Source organism: Oncorhynchus nerka, linkage group LG7, assembly GCF_034236695.1.
Source record: "Oncorhynchus nerka isolate Pitt River linkage group LG7, Oner_Uvic_2.0, whole genome shotgun sequence".
In the NCBI taxonomy this organism is placed as follows: Eukaryota; Metazoa; Chordata; class Actinopteri; order Salmoniformes; family Salmonidae; genus Oncorhynchus; species Oncorhynchus nerka.
In genome coordinates, this window is record NC_088402.1 from 44,784,208 (window position 1) to 44,795,917 (window position 11,710).

Below are 11,710 nucleotides of genomic sequence, written 5' to 3' on the forward strand. Positions count from 1 at the left end.
TATATGTGAAAATGAACAATGGCAAAGCACACTGGGTATTGTCATTGGCCTTGTTTGTCAACAATCTACAAAAATAGTCTGTGAAAGTTGAAGAATATATTTTAAAGATTCATAAAAAAATGTATAACTAAAATAGTTGTTGCATTAGTATTCAGCCTCTTTGTTTAGGCAAGGCTGAATTAGTTCAGGAATAGAATTTGGTTAAACAAATCACATAATAAGTTACATGGAATCACTATGTGTGAAATACAGAGTTCCTCTGTAGAGATAGGAAAACCTTCCAGAAGGACCATCTCTGCAGCACTCCACTAATCAGGCCTTAATGGTAGAGTGGCCAGGTGGAAGCCACTCCTCAGAAAAAAGACACATGACAGCCTGCTTGGAGTTTTCCAAAAGACACCAAAAAGACTGACCATGAGAAACAAGATCCTCTGGTCTGCTGAAACCAAGACTGAACTCTTTGGCCTGAATGCCAACGGTCATGTCTGGAGGAAACCTGACACCATCCCTACGGTAAAGCATGGTGGTGGCAGCATCATGCTGTGGAGATGTTTTTCAGCGGTAGGGACTGGGAGACTAGTTAGGATCGAGGGAAAGATGAACGGACCAAAGTATAGGAAGATCCTTGATGTAAACCTGCTCCAGAGCGCTCATGACTTCAGACAGGACAATGACCCTAAGCATACAGCCAAGACAAAGCAGGAGTGGCTTCGGGACAAGTCTCTGAATGTCCTTGAGTGGCCCAGCCAAAGCCCGGACTTGAACCCGATCTAACATCTGGCGAGACCTGAAAATAGCTGTGCAGCAACGCTCCCCATCCAACCTGACAGAGCTTGAGAGGATCTGCAGAAAAAAATGGGAGAAACTCCCCAAATACAGGTGCCAAGATTGTAGCATCATACCCAAGAAGACTTGAGGCTGTAATTGCTGCCAAAGGTGCTTCAACAAAGTACTGAGTAAAGAGTCTGAATACTTATATATACTGAACTATCACTCACACACACACACACACACACACACACACACACACACACCATTTTCAAAACAAATTCTGAAAACATGTTTTTTTTCTTTGTCATTATTGGGTAGTGTGTGTAGATTGAAGAGAAAAAAAAACAATTTAGTCCATTTTAGAATAAGGCTGTAACGTCACAAAATGTGGAAAAAGAGAAGGAACTGGAATACTGATGCCTAGTCACCTTACCCCATACATCTCTACCTTTATCGATCCAGTATCCCTGCCTGCACATTGTAAATATCGTACTGGAACTGACCCTGTACAGTTGAAGTCGGAAGTTTACAAATTTCTTGTTAACAAACTATAGTTTTGGCAAGTCGATTAGGACATCTACTTTGTGCATGACAAGTAATTTTTCCAACAATTGTTTACAGACAGATTATTTCACTGTATCACAATTCCAGTGGGTCAGAAGTTTACATACACTTAGTTGACTGTGCCTTTAAACAGCTTGGAAAATTCCAGAAAATTATGTAATGGTTTTAGAAGCTTCGGATAGGCTAATTGACATCATTTGAGTCAATTGGAGGTGTACCTGTGGATGCATTTCAAGGCCTACCTTCACACTCGGTTTCTCTTTGCTTGACATCATGGGTAAATCCAAATAAACCAGCCAAGATCTCAGAAAAAAACACTGTAGAGCTCCACAAGTCTGGTTCATCATTGGGAGCAATTTCCAAACGCTGAAGGTACCACGTTCATCTGTACAAACAATAGTACGCAAGTGTAAACACCATGGGACCACGCAGCCATCATACCGCTCAGGAAGCAGACGCGTTTGTTTCCTAGAGATGAACATACTTTGGTTCGAAAAGTGCAAATCAATCCCAGAACAACAACAAAATACCTTGTGAAGATTCTGGAGGAAACCAGTACAAAAGTATCTATATCCACAGTAAAATGAGTCCTATATCGACATAACCTGAAAGGCCGCTCAGCAAGGAAGAAACCACTGCTCCAAAACCGCCATAAAAAAGCCAGACTACGGTTTGCAACTGCACATGGGGACAAAGATCGTACTTTTTGGAGAAATGTTCTGTGGTCTGATGAAACAAAAATAGAACTGTTTGGCCATAATGACCATCGTTATGTTTGGAGGAAAAAGGGGGTGGCTTGCAAGTCGAAGAATACCATCCTAACCGTGAAGCATGTGGGTGGCATCATCATGTTTTGGAGGTGCTTTGCTGCAGGAGGGACTGGTACACCTCACAAAATAGATGGCATCATGAAGAAAATTATGTGGATATATTAAAGCAACATCAAGACTTCAGTCATGTTAAAGCTTGGTCACAAATGGGTCTTCCAAATGGACAATAACCCCAAGCATACTTCCAAAGTTGTGGAAAAATGTCTCAAGGACAACAAAGTCAAGGTATTGGAGTGGCCATCAAAGCCCTGACCTCAATTCTATTAAAAAAATTGTGGGCAGAACTGAAAAAGCGCATGCGAGCAAGGAGGCCTACAAACCTGACTCAGTTACATCAGCTCTGTCAGGAGGAAAGGGCCAAAATTCACCCAACTTATTGTGGGAAGCTTGCGGAAGGCTACCCAAAATGTTTGACCCAAGTTTAAATTGTTTAAGGCAATGCTACCAAATACTGATTGAGTGTATGTAAACTTGACCCACTGAGAATGTGATGACAGAAATAAAAGCTGAAATAAAATCATTAACTACTATTATTCTTACATTTCACATTCTTAAAGTAAAGTGGTGATTTAACTGACCTAAAACAGGGCATTTTTACTAGGATTTAATGTCAGGAATTGTGAAAAACTGAGTTTAAATGTATTTGGCTAAGGTGTATGTAGTCGGCTGACTTAAACTGTATATAGTATGTTTTGTTTTCTTGTTTTTATATTTCTCTCTTATTTTTATTATTACATTGTTATTGATTACTACATTGTGGAGGTTAGCGCTTGCAAAAGGCATTTCGCTGTACTTGTGCATGTGACATTAAATCCCCCCCCAAAAAGTGTTATATTTGTGGCAAATCCAATACATGGGTACCACTCTGCATATTTTTAGAGTATAGTGGTGGCTGCATCATTTTATGGGTATGCTTGTAATCGTTAAGGACTGGGGAGTGTAGTTCACTTTTCAGCAGGACAATAACCCAAAACACAAGGGCAAATCTACGCTGGAGGTGCTTACCAAGAAGACAGTTAATGTTCATGAGTGGCCAAGTTACAGTGTTGACTTAAATCTACTGCAACATCTTAAAAGAGCTTGAAGAAGTTTGAATAGAATAAATGGGCAAAAATTCCATAATCCAAGTGTTAATGTATATATATATTTTTTTTTTTACTTCAGAGTATTTTGTGTAGATTGTTGACAAAATGTAAGCAATTTTAATCCTACTTTGTAACGATAAAATTTGAACAAATCCAGGGGATCTAAATACTTTTACAAGGCACTGTACATTTAGTTAAATTAGCAGATGCTCTTATCATACCATAGTGCCATCAGACTTTTGAGGCCAATGTAGGGTGAAAGGGGGCCACAAAATGGTGCACAACTATAAAGAAATGGTATAGAAAAGTATTTTGTATTTAGAAAATACAATCTAATTTACCTAGAACCTGAGGTATCAGCTATTATGCTGCAAGGATTCTTAGAATGACGGGGATCTATGTATTTCAGAACTACACTGTACGTTCCATGTGTGGAACCTAACTTCTTGGTTTAAACTGAGCTTTTGTTTAATTTCTGTTTGTAAGTTTGTTTAAAATGTATGTATTGAGAGACGCAATGATGGGGATGGGGTGAGAGAAGCACCGAGCGGGAAGAGGAAAATGGTGTATGCATGTATGTATGTATATATATATATATATATATATATATATATATACATACACACACAGTGGGGCAAAAAAAGTATTTAGTCAGCCACCAATTGTGCAAGTTCTCCCATTTAAAGGATGAGGCCTGTAATTTTCATCATAGGTACACTTCAACTATGACAGACAAAATGTGAAGAAAAAAAAAATCCAGAAAATCACATTGTAATGAATTTATTTGCAAAATATAGTGGAAAATAAGTATTTGGTCACCTACAAACAAGCAAGATTTCTGGCTCTCACAGACCTGTAACTTCTTCTTTAACAGGCTCCTTTGTCCTCCACTCGTTACCTGTATTAATGGCACCTGTTTGAACTTGTTATCAGTAAAAAAAGACACCTGTCCACAACCTCAAACAGTCACACTCCAAACCCGACTATGGCCAACACCAAAGAGCTGTCAAAGGACACCAGAAACAAAATTGTAGACCTGCACCAGGCTGGGAAGACTGAATCTGCAATAGGTAAGCAGCTTGGTTTGGAGAAATCAACTGTGGGAGCAATTATTAGGAAATGGAAGACATACAAGACCACTGATAATCTCCCTCAATCTGGGGCTCCACGCAAGATCTCACACCGTGGGGTCAAAATGATCACGAGAACGGTGAGCAAAAATCCCAGAACCACACGGGGGGACCTAGTGAATGATCTGCAGAGAGCTGGGACCAAAGTAACAAAGCCTACCATCAGCAAGGGCATTGAAGATGAAACGTGGCTGGGTCTTTCAGCATGACAATGATCCCAAACACATCGCTCGTGCAACGAAGGAGTGGCTTCATAAGAAGCATTTCAAGGTCCTGGAGTGGCCTAGCCAGTCTCCAGATCTCAACCCCATAGAAAATCTTTGGAGGGAGTTGAAAGTCCGTGTTGCCCAGCAACAGCCCCAAAACATCACTGTTCTCGAGGAGATCTGCATGGAGGAATGGGCCAAAATACCAGCAACAGTGTGTGAAAACCTTGTGAAGACTTACAGAAAATGTTTGACCTCTGTCATTGCCAACAAAGGGTATATAAACTTTTGTTATTGACTGGGTGTGACCAAATACTTTTGCAAATAAATTCATTAAAATCCTACAATGTGATTTTCATTTTATCTGTCATAGTTGAAGTGTACCTATGATGAAAATTATAGGCCTCTCTCATCTTTTTAAGTGGGAGAACTTGCACACTTGGTGGCTGACTAAATGCTTTTTGCCCCACTGTGTGTGTGTGTATATATATATATATATATATGTAGGTGTGTAAGTGAGTGCTGTTTTTATTTTTTATTTTTTGCTTTGTCTGTTGTTGTCTCTCTTAATATGCGTGACAATTGTGAAATTCCAATAAAAAAATTATCTTTACAAAAAAAAGAAAATACAAATTACAGCTTCAGAAAGTGTCTTGTTACAAAATACATTATAGTGTAGTTCAGCCCAGTATAATATAACATACTAAATACTCAGAAATGATAAAAATAGGAATTTGATAGTACATGCAACAAAAATACTGCCCATCTCTGGGTACATGTGCTGTAATTGTTGGCACAGGGATAAGAAAGGATAGGAATTCTTAAAGAGACTGTGTCACAGCAGGGTCCAGGAAAAGGGTCCAGGTCTTCAGGGAAATATCTTTTGAGAATGGAAAATGTCACCACACAATGTTGATATTTTTTATCTTTGTCTGTTCAGAGTGCTTTCAACAAGAGCTGACAAAACCCTGAGACGAAGTGAATGAAAGTCCCTTGAACTTAGAGTCAGTGCAGATAGCAAACCTCGGCCTCATGCTGAATGTTATTCAATATCACATCTCAAAAAACCTGGCATGAACCCCAGGGACAATAGGAAAGCACTGGTAAACAATACTCATAAATAGGGATGCACGATATATCGCTGAACATATCGGAATCGGACGATATTAGCTAAAAATGGCAACATCGGTATCTGCCACAATGTCTAGTTTAACGCCGATGTTAAAAAAATCGATGTTAAAGATACCGTGCATACCTATATAACGTAGGTACAGGACATAATGACAGCACTTAAAATGTTGTGCTACACGTGCAACACAGCATTCCTAACCTAGCCCACAATGTCTGCTGTGTGGATCGAGCAGTCATCAAGTCCAGCAGTCATTTGAAAGATTAAGAACATTTCAGAGAGACAACTCAAAGGCGAAATCCATTAAAGCCAAGATAATGGAAATCATTGCCCTTGACAATCAACCGTTCTCTGTCATGGGTCATGTTGGCTTTCGCCGACTGGTCGAGCACCGGAACACACTACAAGGTGCGCTATTTTTCAGATGTTACCCTACCGGAGTTGCACAGTAATAGCATCACTGCTATTAGCTTCACGACATCGATACTATGGAACACCGTTTGGGTCTTTGGGTGTCAAAAAAGATACAGTAACACTGTCAAAGCTGTACAAAAAAAATCTGCAAACAAGCAAACACCGGTCACGAACGATGTGTTTACAATACTGCGTTGGTAATAAAGCATAATTTGTTCGACTGCAACTTCTGGGCTAGCTAGCTTTAGCTTGGTACCTAGCTAGCACAGGTGTGCGAAACAACTTTACCAGAATCGTTGTGACATATGAAATACGAGTGATAGTGTAATCAATGTGTAATCAACGTCAAACATTAACGAACGTGTTAAATTATTATTTGACGTGCAGTCATATTCAGGTCCTGGTTGGTCAACAAGCTTATTTTACACGTCAAATAGTGTTATTTGAGGTGTATCTTTTGACACGCAAAGACCCAGACACGCGTTCCATAAAAATTCTGGTTGAGACAGAAACAACTGAACAGGTGAACAAAACAGCACAGCAAGTAAGTGAAATAAATAGATTTTGATTATGTTTTACTGGTAATGGGGACATATCTAAATGCCAACAAAATAACTTTTTGGTCAGTGTGGCATGTGTGTGTAACCTTTATTTAACTAGGCAAGTCAGTTAATCTTATTTACAATGACTGCCGGACAAAGCTGGGCCAATTGTGCACCGCCCTATGGGACTCCCAATCACGGCCGGATGTCATACAGCCTGGATTCGAACCAGGGACTGTACTGTATTGGGAGGACTGTACTGTGGCCCTCATCCCCCCAGGTGTGCTAAATGCATGCATTCTCCAAAGGATGCGGATGCCAAACAGCTTTTGGGTTCTCTAACTGCTCTCAGTGCGTGATCTAACCCAAGACAGGTCATTAAGGCAGAGTGCGCATACCCCGCATCTCTTACAATAAAACACCGTAATAGTTATGTCGTTTCTCTGTGAAAGTGAAGCCAACAGTGTGATATTACTAGGTGTCTACAGTATACACTAAGCAATACTGTAATAGTCAGATACTACAGACCTTCAGCACCAGCCTTAGTCTCATACACTATCTGATGGAGAGGAGACTTGAACTGGGTGTGAACTGCCTAATTGTGGGGGTAGGGGCAGAGCACACAAATTCACTCACATTCGCTCAATCTTTGCTTATACGTGCGGATTGGCTGTAACTCACGCCATGTTATTCTACTGTAATGACCTGACTAGATCATAAATGAACAATTGTCCAGACAGAGGCTTGAGATTGCGAATTGACGGTTTATTAAACCAACTTTACACAGGCTACTGTTTGGGCCGTAGCACACGCCAAAAATGACAGATAACCCACAAGCCAATCGTGACCTTCTCTTGTGAAGCCCAGACGTAAGAGAGAGAGAACAAAGGCTGAACCTGGTCTTAACTTCCAATGATCCACCCCCCTGCTTAACCCCCCTCCACGCCACTCCGCCAACCACCAGGATGCCCGGCATCAGAACATTCCAGGCATTCCCGTGAAAGGCAGATAGCAGGTTGATTGACATGTCGGACCCCGCGAACACCGGGTACTGGTCAGTACAACACAACCACCTCCTAGCCTAGCACATAACACACAGCTGTCTGTGCGGGTCGCTACACTACTATAGGTGGGGGCAGGATGTAAGGAGTGTGCTTAGTCCTGCATGTTAAGTGAGCTACTGCATAGCTCGTTCAATCTTGCGCTCTTTGAGAGATAAGTGTGGTGCGCCTAGTGACATGTGCCAGAGTGAGGCATACACAGACTCCGATCTTGTGGGGCTAGGTGCAGGAGGCTAACCGGGAGGGTTCCGGCGGACAGACAAGACACAGACAAATAAGACAAACACTCAGGCGCAGAATACTGGTCGACCAGGTTGGTCCACTGTCATAAGTAATTAAATACAAGGACAAAACCCATATGAGATGGCACAAGTCAAACGGATTTGGGGGACAGCAGAGCACCCAGGTGGAGAGGCTAGCGAGCTAGCGAGCTAGCTGCTCCAAGCTATTGAATGGCTGCATGTATACCAAGCAAATCCTCTCTGGAATGAGCCGAGAAAAGGAAGAGGTGGGAGTAGTGCGGTGGAAGAGAGTGCAAAGCTGTCAACAAGGCAAAGGGTGGCTTAACATCATATGGCAAAGGGTGGCTTAACATCATATGTTAACCTGCATAGATTAACAAAAGAATGAATAAATATAGCTAAAGTCAATTGACGTCATGACAGCCATAGGTTCCTTACACAGGAGTTTCAGGTTGTTCCAGCACTTCATTCAACTAATTGAACAAGAACTTGCACAGTTCAGCCCCCTGGAACACACACGTCTGAATTATTGAATGAGCTTCCCAAGTTACACGACAATTATGCATGATATAGATCCACACGTTATTCTCTTTCTAACCTTGTGAATAAACTCCAAGAGCATTATGATTTCTGGTGGTTGGGAGGTTCCCAAGTTCTTTAGATCTGAGTGTTAGAGATTTGCTTTAACCTGAGGAAAAGAGCAGTGAGGGGGAAGAAATTAACCTCACTGCTCGAATTTCAGTGTTGGTTCAAGTTGTCATTAAACTATCTTTACCTTTAATGTGCCATCATTTTGTAAACAGTTTTGCATATTCATAAGCTTGATCAAGTTGTCACCAGTTTACTTTTAGCTAGATAATCTATTTACAGTGAAATTCAGAGGGGCATTTTTTGTGGCAACTTTTTCAGTCATCAATTAATCAATAAACAGGCAGTGGAATGTAGTTTGACAAGTGTTCAAAAGTCAGTAACAAGATGTTTGTCACCATTCAGGCCCTGTAAAGGAGTGCGTAACTAGCTGCAGGGAAGTCAGGCGCAGGAGAGCAGAAATGGGTAGCAAACGGAGCCCTTTATTGAGGAGAACCAAACACCATACTAAGAAAACTAAACACATACGGGTTACAATAACCCAGCGAAAACCAGCCTGGAGTACACATACATATAACAATTCCACACAGACATGGGGGGAAACAGAGGGTTATAAGCAAGACTAGTAATGAGGGAATGCAAACCAGGTGTGTGCGGGAAACCGACAAAAACAAATGGAAAATGAAAGGTGGATCAGCGATGGCTAGAAGACCGGTGACGTTAACCGCTGAACGCCACCCGAACAAGGAGAGGGACCTACCTCGGCGGAAGTCGTGACAGGCCCATGTCTCAGCATGCACTAAAGCTGTTTTAGCATTTACTGCACGTTGTTGAACTATCCAACCATTTTGCTAGTGTCATTGAAATAAAAATGGGCAATTCAAATACAATATCCAGTCCTTTGGTACTCTGGCAGTATGCTGCTTTCTAGGGTTCTTACTCCCTCTACACCTGAAATGCAATAACAAAAACATGAATAACAATAATCCTAGTCAGTCAGTAACTTGGCTAACTAGGCTAATTAAACACTCATGTAAATGTGTAAATCAACCAAATGATACCCAACCAGCCTAATAGTCTAGTCGCCTCTTCAACAGTGAAGAGGCGACTCCGGGATGCTGGCCTTCTAGGCAGAGTTGCAGAGAAAAAGCCATATCTCAGACTGGCCAATGAAATTAAGATGGGCAAAAGAAGGCAGACACTGGACAGAGGAACTCTGCCTAGAAGGCCAGCATCCTGGAGTCACCTCTTCACTGTTGATGTTGAGACTGGTGTTTTGCGGGTACTATTTAATGAAGCTGCCAGTTGAGGACTTGTGAGTCATCTGTTTCTCAAACTAGACACCAATGTACTTGTCCTCTTGCTCTGTTGTGCACCGGGGCCTCCTACTCCTCTTTATATTCTGCTTAGAGCCAGTTTGCGCTGTTCTGTGAAGGGAGTAGTACACAGCGTTTTACGAGATCTTCAGTTTTTTGGCAATTTCTCGCATGGAATAGCCTTCATTTCTCAGAACAAGAATAGACTGATGAGTTTCAGAAGGAAGGTCTTTGTTTCTGGCCATTTGAGCCTGTAATCGAATCCATATGCTCCAGATACTATGTATTCAAATGTCAAGTTACAAGTTTGTGATCTGTGTTAAATCTTTCACACATCATGAGTCAAGCTTGCAAAATGTAATTACACATTTGCAAATCGTACTTGCAACCACGAATCTCAATGTGCAACCACGAAATTAAAAATACAACTCATTATAATCCCTTAAAGAAGTGGCATATTATACTGACATTTGCTTGCATGATTAAAACAAAGATATTGTGTCTTCCCCAGATTGTCGTTAGATGGCAGCAAATAGTTGTGCAATGTCTTCGCATGTGGATCTTTAGACTTGTTCCAGCCACGCCCATACGTTGAAAGGACACATTACCACATTTTAAAGTACACAGCCAAGGGTTGGGCAGGAGTGGATTTGAAACGGTACCTGCAGCAGTAGGCCTGTTAATCTGCATAGTTGAGAAATTGCAATGGAAAGGCTACTATTAAGATACAACTTTAGGGGCTTCTTTGCCACCCAGTTCAGGATGTTATCCGACTAGGTAAATGTAATGACAGTGTTGTATGGTATAGTAGTTAATTTAGTTGGAGCTCCCATAGCTAGTAAGTAGCCTAACAAGACTGATAGCAATATCCTAGAAATAGTCCTCGTATATTTTGTTGCATATTGATCAATTCTATATTACAGATGGTTGGTAATGTTTCCGTTTCATTGTTTTAATTCATTTGTAGCCAAGACATCCATCATGAACTGTAGTAACCCATGTGGCAGTGTTGGACATGTTTTCTCAGGAAATCGGAAAGGGGATTGGAAATGTGTCTAGTACCACCATGAAGGCATAGTCCAATCATTAAGGATGTCTAGTAAATGCTATGTTATTATATTTAACCCAATGCTCTCCAAAATAACCTAAGATAACTCTTCAGGTTTGTGGTATGGTCAGGTACGTTTTTCTTTTTCGGCTGTTCTGCCAAACAACATTTGTTCTGGAGGTAAGCCGAGATCGGTAGCCGAAGTCTACGCCCCTTCGTTGTCGATTGTTCAATCTTAGGGATTCTTCAATAATCTTTGTTGACATTCAAAGACACGATTTGTTTTCATGCACATTTTTTCATTGAGGAATACTGCACCAAACATCTTAGTTATATGTAAAATTTCCCGACAAAAGATATATCTCCTTGGCAAAAATTTCCAAATTAATGACAGATTTCTTGAATTAATTAGGAGTATTTTGGGTAAGCGAATTTACTGTCTACGGCGACTCAAAATGGACAAACCACTATTGCCGCTTTTTTTCACGTTTTTCAATCAAAGGTATTTTAACCTCTATGGGACGGGCGGGTATCCCTAAACCGGGACGGTTGTTGCTAACGTGCGTTAATGTGACTAGAATGACTTTGTATACAACAGCCAACCTTACAGGACATAGACTTGTCTTATATGGGCAGAAAGCTTACATTCTTATTATTAATATCAGTGCAGTGTCTAACAGTATCTAATACAGTGAAAAAATAACATGCTATTGTTTGAGGAGAGTGCACAACAACAACAAAACTTTTATCACAGCAACTGGTTTGATACATTCACCTCTGAAGA